The following is a 19,826-nucleotide window of genomic DNA, read 5'->3' as shown; positions in this document are numbered from 1 at the left end:
CATATATATGTATAGATCCTAGATGAGGTTTGTTTTGTTTTTTTTAGTAATACGGTTTATCCGAATATTAAAAATAGGCTTTTATGAGCTGAAAAGTCATTGAAAAATATTTTCTCGAAATATGCAGTGTTAAAGTAAACCAATTTAAAAGAATTCTTATAACTAGATTGTTTCTTTAATATGTTTTTTTTTAAATAAGTTAGACAATAGCACATAATACTAAATAGTGTAAATAGTAGCTAACTGTACAATAGTTACGGAACTTATTCTACTAAATTTTTATAGTTTTCACCTGTGTTGCAGAGAAAAAATGACGTACACACTCAAGTAAATTGAAGTGATTTCTATCCCTCTGCAGGGTATAGACTAAAGAACATAGTACTAGATATCTAATTCAAGGTGAGTTAGTAAGAGCCTTCTGTGTCGTGGTCTAGATTTTTATCCTCCATAGAGAATAGAATATCCCTGGGGGTGGGCCATTCATAAATTCATTATTGACATTGTATATTTTAATTAATGAACGCTGTACTGCAGGGAAAGTTCAAAGTATAGTCTATTCAAAGTCTATGTAGATTCTAGTACCTATAGACTACCTATACTTAATTAATTTTCAATGGAAAAATGGAATATCTAATATCTAGAATCTTTATTTGAAAATAAAAAAAGAACATATATTTTAATAGTGAGGCGGGATTCAAACTCTCGTCGACGATGTTTAGTACGTATACCTATATATTTGAAAAAAAAAGTAAGAAAACAAAACTTATTTTTATTTACCAATTAAAAAAAATCCTCTAAATTGTACAAAAGTTGCCATCGTCTTCTTTAAAAAAAAAAATAGCTTAGCAGTGAAATTTTGAACATCGAACGTTTTATTTAGTTTCGAAACATAAATCGAACAAACCAAAAATGTTTCATCTTTTCAATTTAAGAATAGATAAAATCGGCCAGTTCTCAAAACTTTTTAACACTAATATTAATTTTATTATAATGCGGTGAAATTGAATACGCATTAATAATAAGGAAGACGGAACAAAATGAGATGCCACATTAGCTGTTGTAACCGTATAAATGTTCTCCGAATTGTAGGCAGAGGAAATTCATTTCCTCGCAAGAATATCGTTTCTAATAACATAATCATCTAAACATGCCGTTACGTACAAATTATATAAATAGATATATGAATGAATGAATGAATACGAAATTTAGTAATTGAAGGATCATCACTACATACTTTAAAACAAAGTCGCTTTCTCTGTCCCAGTCCCTATATCCCTATGTATACTTAAATCTTTAAAACTACGCAACGGATTTTGATGCGGTTTTTTTAATAGATAGAGTGATTCAAGAGGAAGGTAAGGGTATATAATTTATTATGTTTTAGACAAAGCGGGCGAAGCCGCGGGCGGAAAGCTAGTATAATATAAATCCTAAATTTTGTAGGGACCAATAATAATAAACTTAGTTCATCTTTGGATGTATCAATAATTATTATAAACATAACTTTTGGTATTGTTTTATTTATATCACATTTTAATTTACATCCCTTCTAGTTTTCGTTACATATTTGACTTTTTGAGATGTTAACCATAAAACACAAAACAATGTATGTAATTTTGAATTGAGAACATTAAAATAGAACTATTTATCGTAATTAAACATACACGAGTAAAAATGATTAGGTAATGCAATTATTTTGGTATTTGAATGTTTTCACAACCTCCTTATTATCTAGAAATTATCTTTCTAATTCTTGTAAAATTAATTAAATAGGCTTTTCCGCATCTTGTAGAATTACATGCAATTACTTTTTTAATGCAATACTTAACTCCATTAAAGCAGTATACACCTACCAGTTTTCGCTTCCATGCAAACAAACTTTATGAAGACGTAAAATCTATGAAATGCTTTTGAAATCTCGGATAGAATTCATAAAATGAAATCAGCAGTGGAAAGTAAAATAAAATTTTAATGGAGCAATATAACTGGTCTAATTTCCGAACGTCTGTCCGTTACCGCTAAATTGTTTTACAATACAAAATATGTCCAACATTAACATAACAAAACGAAAGCGTTAAAATTCGATCGTTAATCAGACGACGATATAAATCACACGAATTATGTAACGGCGCGATCCGAGCGTTTTCTTTAATTTCCACTGAGACAGTCAGCGGGACAGGGAGAGAGATAAAATAGAGTGCATACAATAGAAAGAGATAAATATATTTAACGGCGTCAGGGACGGGGCTCGCGCGCATCGCTCGGCTGAAAGCTCGCGCCGTCTTCAGTCCTTTCTTGAGCTTTGACGTGTGTGGCTGTGTGTCAAGGCCCCGGCGTGTCCTGAAAAATACACGATTCGGAACTTAGTCGTGTTAAGTGACTCTCAGTGAATTTTTTGTGCACGTGACGTTTCATTTTGACGATATAGTGACTTGTAAGTGCGATTTTGCGCGGGATTCCTCTTCATTCTTTAGTCGGTAAGCGGATTTGTGTTATTTTAAGATATAATTAAATATAGAACGGCGGCTGTATGAAAATATAATTAGTTGAATATTTAAAATGATTCATGGTTAGCTAGAAACAGTTAGACGGTGTCGCCGGTTTGTGTTGAGAAACAGATGTTTGGGTAAATATCAGGTGCACGTTTTTTATGAGCACGCAATTTGGCGGCAAAATTTTTCGCGGCAATCTTTGGTCTTAGGAACACATACATATTATCTTTATTTTTAACATTCTGTATGAGGTATCGTCTATTCAAAATGTAAAATATTTGTTTTAAATATTTGAAGAGTTTTCTTTGAATGCTTGCTTAAATTTAAATTAAGTAAATAAATAAAATTATAATCAATACAAACAAATACTTATTCGTTATTTAGGCCATTTTGCAAACGTAAAAAGTATGCTATGAGATAATATATTTTAATATTTATGCTAAATAAAAATTTAAGGATAATTTATTAATTAATAAATAGGTTATTAATTAATAAACCTACAATAGCATATTAATAACTTATGTAGTCAAATAAAACTTTCTTCCATATTACTCTTAGAGTATGTACCTATTAGCATATTACTATTTTAAATATTATTAATTCTCTGATGAGTATATGTAGATATATAGACGAATACTTTAACAGTAGGTATAATATGAAAAAAGCCATATAAAAAAATTACATCTTCACTACATAAGAAATAGTTCATTCAATACCTATAAGACTACAATATAATGACATAAAATACCTATAAGCCTATACTTTATGCATAGAAGTCATTCTCTAGTAATAAATGAATAGCCCCTGTATGACCGACTACACAGTACCTAAATACCTATTACTTTATGTATTGAAGGCATTTTCTAGCATAGAAATGTATAGCCCATTAGCCCCTGAAGTCGCGTTTGAGAATATATTCTGGCCCTGTATGGTTGCAAGGCCAGAAGCTGGGCATCACCGTACCCTTAGCATTCATCCCGCGTAGTGTAACACGTGGCAAACAATATGTTTTTGTAGTCTGTGGCACAAGGGAGGCGTGGAGTCGCTGTAAGTCCTACAATTTTTTTATTGTATAAGATTTGTTATAATGCAAAAATAAATATAAGACTTTCCATACCATATACAGACAACATAATAAATACTTAGGTATAAGTTATTACTTATTACCTACTATAGTTTATGTAGTTATTGAACAAGCTCTCTAGCAACGGATAGGCCCTGTATGGTTGCAACTTGCAAGGCCAGAAGCTGGGCATCACCGGACCCTTAGCATTCATCCCGCGTAGCGTAACACGTGGCAGACAATATGTTTGGCCGCCTACAGTACAAGGGAGGTGTGGAGTAGCTGTTGGTCCTACAATTGTTTTAATTGTATGAGACTTGTGTTAACGCACTATCATTTGTTTGCAGATTATATTATCGTAGTTTAGTTGGTGATGTAGAACGTTAATAAATTACTATGACTTATGGATTGTACGTAACACTTCTATTATATGTGATTTTTCTTTTCTATCTGCAATGGAAATAAAGCTTTTCAATTTTCAATCCTATAATTCAAAGTCAATATTGTCATTTAAACGTAAATAGTTTAAACGTAAGATTTGTTGTACATGAATCAAATAACCTGTATAAATATATAAATAAGAAGACAATAATATTTTGAGGGCGTCTCCATTGCTTTTAACTTACCCTGTTCCTTACCTCCTGGCATGTAGTCCGAAACACGTGGTAACCGCAAAAAATAGTCACAAATGAAGATGTTCTAATGTTCAGCTATTTATTAATCTGTTAACATAGGCTAGTGTAGAGTAAATTGGTAATTAAATAGATATATTTATAAGTGTACTTTTTTGTAAAAAAAATTATAATTATTTCGGAAAATCTTCAAATAGGATAGGAATTAGTTTTCATTGATTCAACATTGTATGATACTAGAAACCATATTAAGCCGGGTATCCACTTAGGTTCGCCGTGGATTGCGAACACTGTGTGCTCCGCGAACGTGAACGTGTACAGTGTACACACTTAGGCTGCAACATCAGTGCTCCTGTCGGAGCGCTAAATTCCGCGCTCCGGTCTCCAGTTATAGACACACGACAAACGGTCAGTGCAAACATGCCGCCTCCAGAATTAGTAGGAAGTGCAGCTTATATTTTGATCATTATATTGTGATGGAATACAAACAACCTCCTCGATTTTGGCAAGATTATATGAATAAGGGAAGAAGAAATAATGAAATAATGGATATATTCATCATTTCATCGGACCACTCCATGTTCGCGAACTTAACAATCACACGCTCGCGTCCACGAACAAACTGCGCTCCCCTTTGAGTTCGCGCAAAAAACCGCTTCCGGAGCGCTCCGCCGCGGCCGTGCTCCGATCGTGCTCCAGTCGCGCTCCGCGATCACGACGTATCCATTATGTTTGGTTTGCGGAGCGGGCGCGTTCGCAAACCACGGCGAACCTAAGTGGATACCCGGCTTTAGATAACTATAAATTGTATTATTTTTTAAATACGGGAATTAATTTATTATTAACTAAAATAGATTAGAATTACTTTTATAGAAAAGAATCTACGAATAGATGATAGACATGAATGAAAGAGATGAAGAAAAACACTTATAAAATTATATTCAGGTTAATCGTACTAAATTGAGTTTATGGTTAGTTTTACTCAGAATTTCAATGTTGTTTTTTAGTTTTTTAATTTCACTGCAGATATTTTAGTATCTCTTTGATCATTTTAACGAGCTACGCTGTTGATCATAATATAGTTATGATGATTTATTTCGAATATTACATACCAGAAACATTTCTGACTGCAATATTTTTGAGGGTAGATGGTAAACTAAAGAATGTTTACACAGGGATTTTCTTTAAAATCAATTGTTGATAAAATGTAATAAAAAAATTAGTTAGGAATATTTGCGATTATGTGGTCTCGCGAATCATCATTTTTTCTATTTTCATTTTTTATGGAATTTTTGATATTTAAAAATATGCGATCAATACTTACATGAAATTATGTTAGATAGTATTATCCTGAAACATAATATGAATTATACCCCTGTTTTCCGTCTCTACCTACCTATTTTTAACTAGTTTGTACTCCACATTGTACTCTGTAGGTAAAATTTTCCTTAATACGCATTTACTCGTTTGATTACTTAATAATAAGGCAAATTTTGCTGGTTAAAAATAAACAACACAGTGAAAGATAAACGAATATGGTTTTGTAGTAGATTTTCCTTGGATATTGTTATATTATTTTATAGTTATGATTTTCCTCGAATATTGTTTTATACTACTTAGTTATGATGATTCATTTATGATCCGCCTATCAAAGGGACTTAAAAAGGTAAAATAAAAAGATCAAAGATCTATTTTTATTGAAACTGAAGAATAAGCTATCATTATTATAATCGATAAAAACCCAAACATTACAAATTTTCATGTACCTATATATTTTACATACAATTATTTCGGCTATTTTTTTACATTTAATTCCAATTTCCACATATCATTGTTAGCATATGTTTTGTTTGCTTGACGTATCTCATATAAGATACTAATAAAGTTTGCTGCCAAACCGCCGATGGTCCCAAATAATCGTCGACTATCGGAAGAGTTTATTTTAGCTGTTCATGTCGTAAAACTACTGGTAAAAGCATTTTCGGGATTCTAGGGTTATAAGTGATTTCATGTACCTATCATTTGTTTTATTTTTAGATATGACAATTGAACTATTCAATCTTAGGTACTTTCTGTTTATATAGGATGGGTGTTTTCGAAACCTCATCGTCTACTATCCTATCCTATCCTATCCTATCTGAGGCTCTACAGCCGCGAGTGGGCCCTGGCCTGGTCCAGTACTTTCATCCAGACCCCGCGATCCCTTGCCTGGGATCTCCAATTCTTTACACCGATCGCTTCCAAGTCCTGTTCCACACCATCTAGCCAACGGAGCTTTGGTCTTCCTCGATTTCTACGTCCATCTGGTTTTCCATCGAGCAGACGCAGAGGATCCCTGTTGTCGTCCATACGTGCAACATCGTCCACTATCAAAATTGTTTTACAATTTCTGAGATAATTCGTTACAGCAATATTTCCATTAATTAAAATCAAAGGTATTGTGGATATTATTTTACTTCAGGTGCAGTTTTTGGTTACTGTAGACACCAACTACGAGAATAATTCATAATTTCATAATAACATGTTAAAAATATCTATTAGGTTTTCAAAGGAACGTATGTTTATTATGAGCGCAAGTGCATCAAACATACCTTTTAAAGTTAATTATTTCTCACCACGTTGCACTTATGTATGAAGATAATAAAACAGTCAAATAATTACCTTATTTTCGACCGTTTTACAAGCATAGTAAGCTTACCTTTATACGTCTTTGAATATTAACGAAACAATTCATATGTGGAGTGTAAAGTTATAGTAGTTTTTATTCCACCAACGATTCTTCTACTCGTATTGCATAATAAATTGGTAATTTATGGATATTTTAAGCTTCAAATACTTCTATTGTAACGTCATCTAGCCCCTTCCGTGTTGTATTGACGAAAATATAATGTGATTATCATAAAATATTTTATGTAAAAGTATTAGTTTGCTTTTTATTTTAGGACTTTATAACTATTTTTGTGTGAAAGTCATATAGTTAATTAGCGTCAATTATCTATACAGATGAAAAGATGAGATAGGTACTCGCGTATAATTTTCATGTCTAATACCTACTATGTAATTTAAACCGAATAACCTCCTAGGTTGTTTTCAGGTTTTAACTTGTTTATTTGCGTCATTTTAAATGCGATACTTTTTTGTATATTTACGAAAAATCTACGCATTTACAATAATTACACAAAAAATAGTGAAATCTGTTTCTCACTTGGCAACTATTTTATTTTGATGTAAATTAGTAGCTTTATCTAATTATTGGTAAATATTAGAATAGAATTAAACAAACGATAAGTTATTGTTTATTTATTTAGAACCTGTTATTGTTTAATCGATCACAATAGAACTAGACATCGACCTATTAATTAACATTAACAAATATAGATTCAAAGATATAACGGCGTCTTAAAACGACCAGTAATTTGTTTAAATTAATACCTAACGTTAGTTCTATGTTCTAACAATTATAAACTAACAAATTAAATTAGAACATACATAACCCTTTTTCTTGTTCTTCAGTGATAATGAGGTACCTACATAAGTTGTTTGTGTGTAACATTGAAAAAAGTTATAGATTTTGAAGTGAAACTTCTTAAGGCGCGTTGAGAGTAAAATTTCAAGGTCGCGTCATTGCAATACGTTATGGAGTAAGGCGAGGATTTGGGTATCTTTGAATCTTGCCAAAGAAGTTTCACTTCTGACACGTGTGCTCGTCACACACGCTCTTTTTAGGTTTTTTAATTTGAATGTTCAAATCTTGGTTTCTATGAGATTGAGAACAAAGTACAATAATTTCCGCCTGTCGCAGCTTCCTCCGGACGGTGATAAGAATACTATCATTGCTTGTCACTTTCTATTGATTGACGCATCCAATATCCTTCATATTTATGATGTCCTACTACTTCAAATTGCTTGTGATCGTATTTTTTTCTTTTTATATTCGAACAATTTTTTAGCACATGAAAATATTTGGTCTCTTCCAAACATAAATATTTCATGTGTTAGAAAATTACCTACCTGAAAAAAACTGCATTTCATGATTATTTTGGTATGGCATTCATGTATAAGAAAAGAAATAAACAAATCTTCTATAGTAGGTACTAGGTACTGAATACTGATTACCATTAGTAAAAATACAGTAAAAATCTAAAGCTGGCTATAAATTATTAAAAAAAAATGCACCCATAACGCAGAGGGTAATAAAGACAAAATACATTTAAATGCGTGTAAAATTGGAATAAAACATGGCCGCCATCAAATAGAGTGACCACAAATGGGACCGCTTCACGGTAATCATGGGACACTAATGTGACCACGCATCACGACATAGATAATATTCCCTTTTGTTCACTTGCTTTACATTTACCGACGTATATTATTCGTGAGTAACGAAATTTTAATCTCTAAGGATTTTCTAATTTCTTTGATACATGTTTGATAGTATCGTAATTGGATGTTCTAAATATTGACGAGTTGTGTGTGAGATTAATTTGTCTTACAAAGATTAGTATTATAAATGTGAATGTAAGTCTGTTTGTTACGCTTACAAACAAACAATTACTACTACGCTCCTTAAACACTATCTACTAAACCGATCTGGATGAAATTTAGTACAGATATAGCTTGAAAACTGATAAAGGACATGGGATAGGTTTTATCCCGGATGAACGGGAATTGTGCGGGTTTTTCTTTTAAAAGGTGTGCGATGCCGCGGTCAGAAAGCCAGTTACTTATAAATTATAATGCTTAATTATTATTTATTATTAAATTTAAAATAATCTGTTTAAGATACTTTCCATGACACGTTTTTTTAGTTTAATAAATGAAATCAAATTAAATTATAGCTAAGAATTTAGAGAATAAAAACAAAATACTAAAGTGACACCTACATGATTTTGTTATATGGCGGAAAAGTCGTAAAGCTTGAAAGGTGCTTTCAATAAAGATAATTTTTAAGTGTTCTATATTTATATTCTTATCAAAATAAAAGTATATGACATTACTAGAATAAGAAATTAGTTTTTGGATGTTGTATATTTGAAAAAATGAAAATAAAAAACTTGTACACGTTTTCAATAGGGAAATAAACAATGAATATGGGTATATGAAATATAAAATTTAGTTAATTATTATATTTACCTACGTATAATATTTGCATTATTAGATATCAGACATTTATAATATTATAATAGGATTAACAATATCTATGGTCACAGAACTCACAGATAATATAATATGCCACGTGACAAATATAAAGCGAACAAAACACGCTCGTTGTAATTCAATAAAACAAAAGCGGCCAGTGATTGTCTCAATCACATGAGAGGAACATTATCTTCGATTGTCTGACCGCTAGGGATGTATCTGTGGTTTATCGATATTTTTATCCCATACCGAGGCCAGGGCTCACGATGATTATAATTTATCGAACTCTTTCCAATAAATATCTAGGTATATTTTTGTAATTGAAAATGTATTGTTTACGATTGGATTTTAAGAATAGCAAACTTTTATTCTTAGATAATTACGAATAAAACAAGTAGGTAGTAATTCCGAACACTTAATTATAATTATTAAAATGAATTTAAACGTTATTTGCAGTTTTGTATTAATTAGCAGATACAATCTATCTTCCCAATACCAATTAACAAGCTATAATATTTTATTTTCTATAAATATTATATCAAAAATATATTTCATCAAAAACATAAATGTCATATGAGTACAACGTATTAAATTATGCCATCTCTTCATCCTATTGAAGACAAACTGTACGCTTGTCAAAACATAACACAACATGGACCCTAAGGTTAAGTGTTAGAGTTCAATTTGATTCGAATACCTTTTCAATTCAATCCAATAGTATAAATTGTAATAAATTTCAATTAATACGATGACAGGGTATTGTCTTACGAGATTTGGTAACGTTGTATCGTGCGAACTTTTTACAATGCCTTGTATTCGTGTATTATAACAAAAAGTATATATGTAGTTATAGATATAATAAATTATGTGCTTTATTCAATACTTACCTTTAATTTGTCGATTTGTAGGTAGTATTTTAAATATTGGGCTGTGTCCAAGATTAAAGCAGCTAAAAATATTAATAAATATTGCAAGTTATCGTCGTAATTTGTACCTAAGGTAAGGTACCTAAATTTTATCAAAATTGAACAAAAGCTGTAAATAAATATTAACAGTATATTTTGTTTTAGCAACTGAAGTCACGTTCTATAGCTAATATTGAAGAGTAATTTGCAAAATGTTATTCAAATTAAATTGACGAAGAATAAAATAAAAATGTTGTTTTATTGGTAATGTAGTATTTATTTACCTTTATTTCATACGCAAATATCTTACAAATGTATAGTTTACATTACAAAGAACTGACAATGAAATAAATTTGTCCAGCAGCAAACTGTGATACTCATTGATGTTAAAAGTTACTCAATTAAATCTTAATCTACTAAAGATCACCTCAAAAAAACACTACCAAAACACATCCCAATCAAAATTTCTTAACAGCTATTCCAACCATTAATTTACACTTAACCATATAAAAATATTTCAAAGCGAACTGTATCAATAGCTTCTGAAAAGTCCTTTTAAAATGCCTAAGTGTAAAATATTACCTAATTATACGGTTCACTGCTATTGTTTGTGTTGCGATTTATTGTGATGGTGTTATGTAAAGTGCACGTGGTTCATAAGTATTGTATTTGAATGCGCTTCTTGTTTAAGTATTGACGCTTCTTGAATATTTTTGTAACGTAGTTAGTAGTAACACTCGTAAGTGACGTTGACATCTGAAGGTGTTGGTCAAAGATCGGGTGCAAAAGATCGAGAGATAAACGTTTGTCGAAATTGCCTAAAAACAACTTGGAGAGACCATCATAGCACAGTATGTAATGTAGTTCATTTAGGACTAGAAACATTGTATAAACATGCCTGATCTGCTTCAATGATATCTCAAATAAATGAAATATCATCCAAATATATAAATGACAAAGAAATTGAAAAAAGATGCAAAGCTCTCTTAAGTAGCAAATTATGTTAAGTAAGACCTTCTTCAACATCTATCATTTGTATTCCCTCCAACAAATCAATACAACTTATTTTAAAAGTAATGCCCTATAATCAAAACTTTTTATATGCGCAGTGCATCAGCATCTTACATCATTTCCATGCGCATTACACCCCGGGTTAAAAATCACATAACAATCCACTCGGATATGATAATGGCGAACGCTATGGATGCGATAGAATATTCAAATTTTACTTCATTTGCCGTTGAGTGAGCACGATTAATATTTCTATACTGACATCAGAAATCATTCCCGCTTCCTCGTACGTGGAGGGCATTCTATCGACATCTGTCCCATTCGTACCTTCCTTAATTGGAAACGTGTGAAAGAGACGGTGAATGTTTGAAGAGCGTCTTATAGCAGTCAATCATCTATATTCGTGGTGGCTAGTGGAATATTATCGAAGCTTCCGGTTGTGTTAAGTCATTGACTTGAAAAAGGCTCATTGCTAGGAACATTTTTGACAAAGTAAATTCAAGTGATGATATTTTTATTCTACTCTCTTTTTTCCATATATGTATTGGAATCTGTTAATATGCTGCAGAACGTGCGAAAATCGAAAATAAAACAATTAAATCGAAGTATTGTTTAAATAGTTCGCCTTGTGTCAATTATGCAAATAAATTCATTTAAATTTACTTAAATAAGATCTGCATGGAAAAGATACCGTATTCTTATTCGATTTCTCCGCTAGTGGACACAATGTCAATTAAAGACTTTCTTCAACCAATTTGACAAAATGCACGTATTAAATTACCTACGAATGGTAAAATATTGCTAATACCGAATACAACCTTAAAATTAATGCGATATTTTACATCAAATACATATATTATAAGTACAAAAATAAGTATCACAATTATTATAAAAAGTTGCACGTTACAAGTGGTCCAAGAATAGAACCCTGCGGAACTCCCGAAGTAACACGGCTTTGTATCGAAGGTATTTAACATGTGCAAAGACGATGAAGAACACCTTGTAAATATTAATCGCTCCCCATATAAGAGTGCGCCGTTAGTAACCGGTACCGAGCGGTTGCAGCATTGTTAATTGTATTTGTTAATTAAATGTCGTTTTAGTTATGTTTGTCTTGCTTGCTATCTGGGACCTTGTTTTGCACTCTAGTTGGTTTAATTTACTATACATAGTATTCAAATAATGTTAATGAATTCTTATCCTGATCGGGGGTAACGTTGTGAAAGGCTTAAGGGAAGTCCTTTTGTTTCCTTACGCGTCGTTACACATTTTAATTAATAAGTTAATGTTTAGATTTAGTTAATAATAAAATTCTAAGGAAGTTGCGGTTAATCTCGGTGATTTCTTCATTAACATTAACGTCTTACTTGGTATTGTTCAGTCGGCTAACATAAATAAAGCTGGCGTTTGAATATAAAACGAAATTCAATGTAACGTGTACGAACTTTCACTGAATGAATAAAACGCCACACACGAGGTTTTAAAATTCGAGGCGCTATTCTGTAAACCGTTCGATTAACAAGAAAGAATTTTGTCACGACAAGATCCGAGAATTCATTACGAATGTGGGGAATGCTAATGCCTGTCACATTTGTGCTGGATTGACGGCGTGTTATTACGTTTTTGAGACCAGAATTGGGCCGCGTCTCGCATCTTTGTGGGAATTGGATCCTTGCCTGTCAGGCAACGGAAAATCTTAAAACGAAGTGATTAAAGTGAATTTATTTCTTCAATTTCATCTGATTGGACTTTTTAGTCTGTTGAATTTTTATAGCAATACGTTTCCATCTTTTTATTCGTTTCTGTGCTACGCTTGCTACGTTGATGCAGCGTGCTGCATCTGTCTGAACTTTGTTACTATTTATAAAAAAAAAATATTAAATAATATATTATATATGTTTCAAGACATTTATTTTTATCACACGTCCGTATAAAGTTTGAATAATTCAAAATTTTGTGTCGTTTCCCATATTTCGCATTCGATGTTATCACTTCTTCCTGTCGATTCGATGAAAATCAAAAAAAGGAATTTATTAGGTGTTGCCGTATAAATAATTTCCAACGAGGTGTCGGACTTATCACCAGCTATTGTCCAATGAGATTTTATCTCAGTATTGTAATGTTTTGTCCCGGTATGGTCGTGAAATGAATCGGGAATAAGGCCGCCTTCTAAGAAATAGTTCTTTGTTAAAAAACGTAAGATCCGTGCGAGGGATGAATAGGTAAACAATATTTAATATCACGCTGTATCACATATTAATTCATTGGAGGAGCGTTTGAAATTACCGACTTTAAATTATTGATACACCTCACTAGCACAATAATATAGAAAAAAAAAATTAAATAAAAAATGTTTTATAGTCAGTCCTTGTTACATCAGACTATCAGACATAAAGGACAAAAAATATTCTTTGATGATTTTTTATAGTTGTAATTTTGCAGAAATTGTGACAAGAATTAATATCTAATTAATTGATTTGAGTATAAATATTCTATAGAATAAAAATTTAACAAAAAACCCATCATGCACTTGGTGCAGTACTCCATCAGTTAAAAGTATTCGAGCACATAATAAAACGAATCACCTCAAGTGTGTCTATTCATAGCAATCTGAAGAGGTTTAGAAGTAAACACGAACTATCAAGTGAAGTAGCCGCATTTAACTAATCTATGCTGGTCCACCTACGTACGCCCCTATTGTTACGATTTTAGGGTCCCCTGGTCAATTATCTATTTTGTGTACACTTTGAGTACTAGTGGAGGTATATAGGTTTAATGTAGCTATGTTGTGATCCCTGTTTTGCATATATGTGTGTTTTATAAATACGTTAATGAAATCGATATTTTTAACCACCAAAATATTCAAATTTCATTGAAATATTCTGTATGTTTTGTTCCTATAATGTTGTTTCTTTATTCTTTTAGCACTGTGTATAAAATAGAAAACTTATTTAATTATCTGATAAAAATTCCTTATTGTCTAACTAACTTTGTCAATTGGAAATAATGTTTCTACAGAAAATACTTTATGATGACTTATTTATTGCAACATGTAGGTAATCGGTATAAAATACAGATGAATAATGTAGTAGATTAATGGTAATTAAGGATAGATAACCTACTAACTATTAGCGCCATATAATCTTCCATGTACATAATGTTCACATATTTATTTTAAATAGCGTTAGATCCTGGTATACACATTACACATTGATGAAATAGTTCTCTAGTTATTCATTTTAATTATTTATTATTAACAGTTAATCATTTTAGTACCAATTTACTGAGGTATTGAAATTGTTTTATTTCTATTAATAAATGTAAAAAATTATTTGAAGATAGCATAGTCAAAATCTCAAATGAGTGTGCAAATGTAATGCAGTGCATTTGATATGATTCATTAAATTCAATACTTTAAAATATACTAGTATGGTTGTTAATGTTTTATCTAACTGCCCAGTGCCCTACAGGAAACATTACGCGTTTATGGCGCGAATACCAAAATAATTGTAGCATAATTTTGAATACTATGCTACGCAGTTTCACCCACGTGGCTACTGGCTCCGCTTCTGTTGGTCTTAGCGTGAGGCCTTCATCGATAAATAGGCTATCTAACACGGAAATAATTTTTCAATTTAGATCAGTAGTTCCTGAGATTAGCGCGTTCAAACAAACAAACAGTGCTTCAGCTATATAATATTAGTATAGATTATACGGAACCGCTGCATCATCTTTAGTAACTAGTAACCTAATTTTTAGTGTCTGGTTTAAAGAAAGCGTTTGGCTGATCCATTTCGCCTTTTGTTTTTAACATAAAGGATGTTATTGTTAACAATGTGTCTGTTAAATCTGGGCTTAGTCCCGTTTTATAATACGTAATTTCTTTACTAATAAATCGATTTTGTTTAAATTATGAAAAAGTAATGAGTGACTTTCATTAAATAAAATGTTTTTAAAATGCTTGTATAAGCTGTTTTAATCGAAAATATTGTCTTTAAATTAGGTAAATGAGCATGTTATATTTCTGAATCTGGGTATACCTGACGCCGTTGGTATAGGACCAAAACTAAAATTTAATATTCTACTGTAAATTTACTAAAACTGATTTGATTTACAAGAAACTAGTTTAACCTGACATTTTGTTTGTAAAATAACCTCAAAGTGTAAGGATTTATGTTCAAAACTTTTTGATTGCACTCAAATCTCTGTGATGTTGGCTATAAATTCATCTGATATATCCGCTTGGTGTTTATTTGTGTGTAACCAATACTTTAATATTTGTTATTATTTAGTTTAAATATTAAGAAGTCTTGATCTGCGTTAAAAGGTTGGTTAATTTCTAAGACAAAAAATTCTTTCCGATTTCATTAACATTACATTTGGAGTATTAATCTCGTATTTTACTTGGATTTAGCTTCTTGCCTGATCTACATGCCCCTATGAATAGTTTTCGTTATGTATTGCGGAGATGATCTTTATGACATAGGTAAACTATATTGACTAAAAAACTTTATTTTTCCCATCGAGATAAGGGGGTGTCCATAAATTACGTGAGTTGTTTTAGGGGGGGAAGGGGTCGAGTAAAATCTCATCTAACCTTACGTTGGGGAGAGGGGGGGTGTCGGCAAATATCACGCAATTTTTTTTTAATTGAAACAAAACAAATTATACTCTTTTGGTCCATTTAATCCAAATAACATGCTTAAGATTTTAATGTTACGGATATTCTATTGTTACCTTGTTATAACACTTTTTCATAACTTTCAGCAATACATATTAATAACTATTTTTAACTAATCGTAAACAAAAGCACGAAGCAATTTTTTTTCTTTTTACAATGACAAATAAACATAAGAAACCCACATTTTGAAAAATCTCACGTGAGATGGGGGAGGGGGTTCAATAAAATCTCATGATATCTCACCAGAGGGGGAGGGAGGGTCAAAAATGGACAAAAACACCTCACGTAATTTATGGACGCTCCCTAATATGTACTACGTACATACTATCTCTATGATTTTTCCACACTTTATTTGGATATATGGGAAAATATTCAATTAATATTCATAAGTAACGACACATCCAGATTTAACTGAAAGTTAGTTTTTATAATATTATGCATATTATGCACGGGCTATTTTTCCGGGTGTAATTACAATCACAGATTAAATAGAATTCGTCCAAAGATATCAGATTGTCTATTTGGCCTCTTTTGATCGGATTAAAAGTCATATCAAACTAGCAAATTTTTTCACAGATTAAATAGGTATACCATATCGGGATGTGTATATTATTATTATTTGTGTACATTTATGTCTGACAGACAAATTACGCACAATTTATGTCAGTGTGGACAGAATAACGGTTAAATAAACACATTTAATTCGTAATTAAGTCGACACAAGCTAATTTTGTGCGCATTCATTAGTCTTGAGGTGTTGAAATAATTGCCGCGTGTGTATGTTTTATGGAATGAAAAAGGTTTTTTATGGTAGTAAAAAGATGACTGAAATGGCAGTTTTAGTCGATTAAATTTGATTATGTTTTCCAATCTAAAAAGTAAATTTTGGCTGGTAATAATATGATTTTCCTTGAGTTATTATCCTTGCTATAAATATTATTACAATTTGCATAATATAAATTTAACTTATTAAAGTATGACACAATGTTTTATAAACAATTCCTTTAATACAGTTACATGTTACCGATATAACGTACAGCCCTAGTACCTCCTACGATTTTATCATCAAATGTTTGGCTCTGCTACCGAACTACTGTATTTCGCAAAATTGTTATCAATTTGCAAAGCCAATTCACATCACGTAGCACCTCGTAGCTCGTAACGGGCACTACAATTGAATAAATATTCGCCGCGGGTCACTAGTGATGTCCACTTGTCGATAGCGGGGACGTTTATCGATATTTATGTGATTGTTTTATGTGTCAGATCGAATAAATCGCACACAGTCAATTGAGACTGTGTGCGATTTATTTAATTATTTTATTTGAATAAGAAAAAAACTTTGTAGATATATCTACAGATTATCTATAGATTGTTTTCATAAAAGATTAGGTACTTATGATGATATGTAGTTCATAAAAATGAGAACACACAAAAACACAAACCAGAGAATCAGTATTCGACACAAAAACGGAAAAATGATTTTCTTTTACCACCATGTTACAAACATGTAAAAAAATCATAAACTATTTCGTATTAGTTCCCAAGAAATCCATCGTAAGTACATCACGTTATTTACACGAAAAAACAAACATTTACAAACCTTAAATAAAACAAGGTTATGTGAATCATCGCCGGTGTAAACCAGATTATATTGTTACATATAGTCGATATTTAATATTATTTCGAACATCACTAGTAAATTTAGCGTTGATTTAAAAATTATTAACTTTACGTATGGGGGAGTATTTCTATAGTTTTGTATAAACGTGTACGGAAGTTTTTTGTTACAATGATTTTATGGGGTTTCAATGGAGAATTAAATGTGTATTTATGTGTTTGTGGGAAATGGGGGTCTATAGCGAATATTTTAGATAATACTTAGTTGTAATTGAAAGCAAGTTAAACGGTCAATTTGTAAAGCTCTTTGTTATTGTGTACCGCTTACAGAAATAGCATTGTATATTAGCGAGGGTTGCATTTGATACTGGACCGATTTTGATGATATTTTTGGTTGGTGTAGTTTCAATGATGTTGGACATGACAGTAGATGTTAGATGTAAATCGATGCAATAAATAGAAACAATATCGTAAAAGTTATTTTTGAAACTGATCAAAATACATAGTTTTAAAAGTCATAATTAGAAAACAGTGAAAAATTAAGACAGCATAGTAAACTTGAATTTACTAAGTGTTTAGTGAAAAACTAAATATATACAGGGCTATTATCAGGTCATAACTCGGCAGTATTATTTGGGCTACGATTTTGCAGATCCCATGAACAGATTGAAAACAGCAGTTCGTTCGTTTGTTTATGCGAGTTACTTGCTACAGTGTTAGTCACTAAAACACCTAATAGTTCAAAATACTCCTGGGTGGAGTAATTATACATAATTATTCAGTTGATTTAGCAAAAGGTTGAATGACCGCAAAATTTAATTCTGCAATTTTGGAGATATAATTTTTTAAAGTGTTTATTTTGATTACCCTGAAGATTTGAATTAAATTAGTACCTACAGCGTAATTTCTCCTTTTACCCAGAGTAAAAGGAGAAATCCGGACTATATGACATTAAAATTGAGTCGCTCAAATGTATTATGGAATCTAAAGTAGGTATTCAAAATATGATCCAATTAAATGGTATAATTGGAATATGTATCCCATTTAGTAATGTTCTTTACATTATCAAATCAAACTCAAACTCAAAACTCAAACTTAAACATTTATTTATTCAATTAGACTTCTTCTAGAAGCACTTTTGAAAGTACATATTTTTAACATTTACCACCGATTCGGAAAGCAGTATCTACGGAGAAGAATCGGCAAGAAACTCCATAGTTGCTCTTTTTAATCATGTCAGATTTACAATTTTACAAATTACATATGTAATATAATCATAAACAAATCCGCTTCAGATGAATACAGTTAGTAACAGCATTACTTAGCTACTAAACGATGTAAACGAAGCACCATATATACAATACGAAAATAGCGTATTGCGTCCAAGATTTGACCGCGTACATAAAATTAGATGAAGATAATGCGACGTAGTTTTAATGTGACGGTAATGTATGTTCTGGTTTTCCGTGATATTGTGTGATATCGATATGTATCTATATTTTATATTAGGTATAGGTACTTATAATATATATTTAAATGTATTATAAAAATTACGCAGTAGGAAAGTCGCTTTATCGTGAGTATTTTAGGGTGATCTTACCACGTCTATCGTCACGCATATCGTTGATCTTTTAGATGAAAATATTTTGTTTACATGACTGTCTTATAATAGACCTTATAATATTTTACCTCGGATAAACTCAAGATCACACGTATTTCACACGCAAAGCTACATAATGAAGATTAGAGTCATAGTTTTTTTTGTTGATAAATGTTCTGTTTTATGTTCAATGCAGAAGAAACCGCGGGTCAAAAACAATCTCAGGCTATGTAAATAACTACTAATCTTACTTATCAGTCATCTGATATATGCATTCGATTTACAATTCCTCTACAGCATGTGAATACTGAGTAATTCCAAAGAATGTTTTATATTTAGACGTAAATGTTTCTACGTACGGATAAATAACATTTACTAAGATATCCATTAATTTCTTTGGAAACTGAATTATTCACATGCTCCTTATTGATTCTGTTGTGAAGACAATTTGGACGAATTAGATGAACAAGATGTATCTGCTGGGCAATTTCTTGGAAAACTATTGTTTGAATGGAAGTTTAAAATGTTTAAAACGTCACGGATTTGTTTATTTTAGTGTTTATAAAACGTTCTAGAATTTAAACTACGTTTCTTGTATAAGACACGGTTGGCAAATAATATGAAGTAAAATATTTTGTATTTCTAACGATAATCTGATTTCGATTTATCGGAGCTTCCTAGCC

The 19,826-nt window shown here is 31.4% G+C and overlaps 1 protein-coding gene across 2 annotated transcripts in view; it reads left to right on the top strand.

Annotated features, from left to right (window-relative positions):
- Window positions 1-2,302: 2,302 nt before the first annotated feature.
- Window positions 2,303-19,826, top strand: part of LOC149899771 (fibroblast growth factor receptor homolog 1-like) — a 67,142-nt gene continuing 49,618 nt past the window's right edge. For both annotated transcript variants that reach the window (XM_090113862.1, XM_090113863.1), the window contains exon 1: window positions 2,303-2,477. The gene's annotated coding sequence lies outside the window, so the exon portion shown is untranslated. The remainder of the gene's footprint in view (window positions 2,478-19,826) is intronic.

Source organism: Colias eurytheme, chromosome 20, assembly GCF_061535395.1.
Source record: "Colias eurytheme isolate Ceu_HAF_F1 chromosome 20, ilColEury1 Martin Lab GWU primary, whole genome shotgun sequence".
In the NCBI taxonomy this organism is placed as follows: Eukaryota; Metazoa; Arthropoda; class Insecta; order Lepidoptera; family Pieridae; genus Colias; species Colias eurytheme.
Note: the sequence above shows the minus strand (reverse complement) of the source record. Positions and strands in the feature narration are given on the sequence as shown.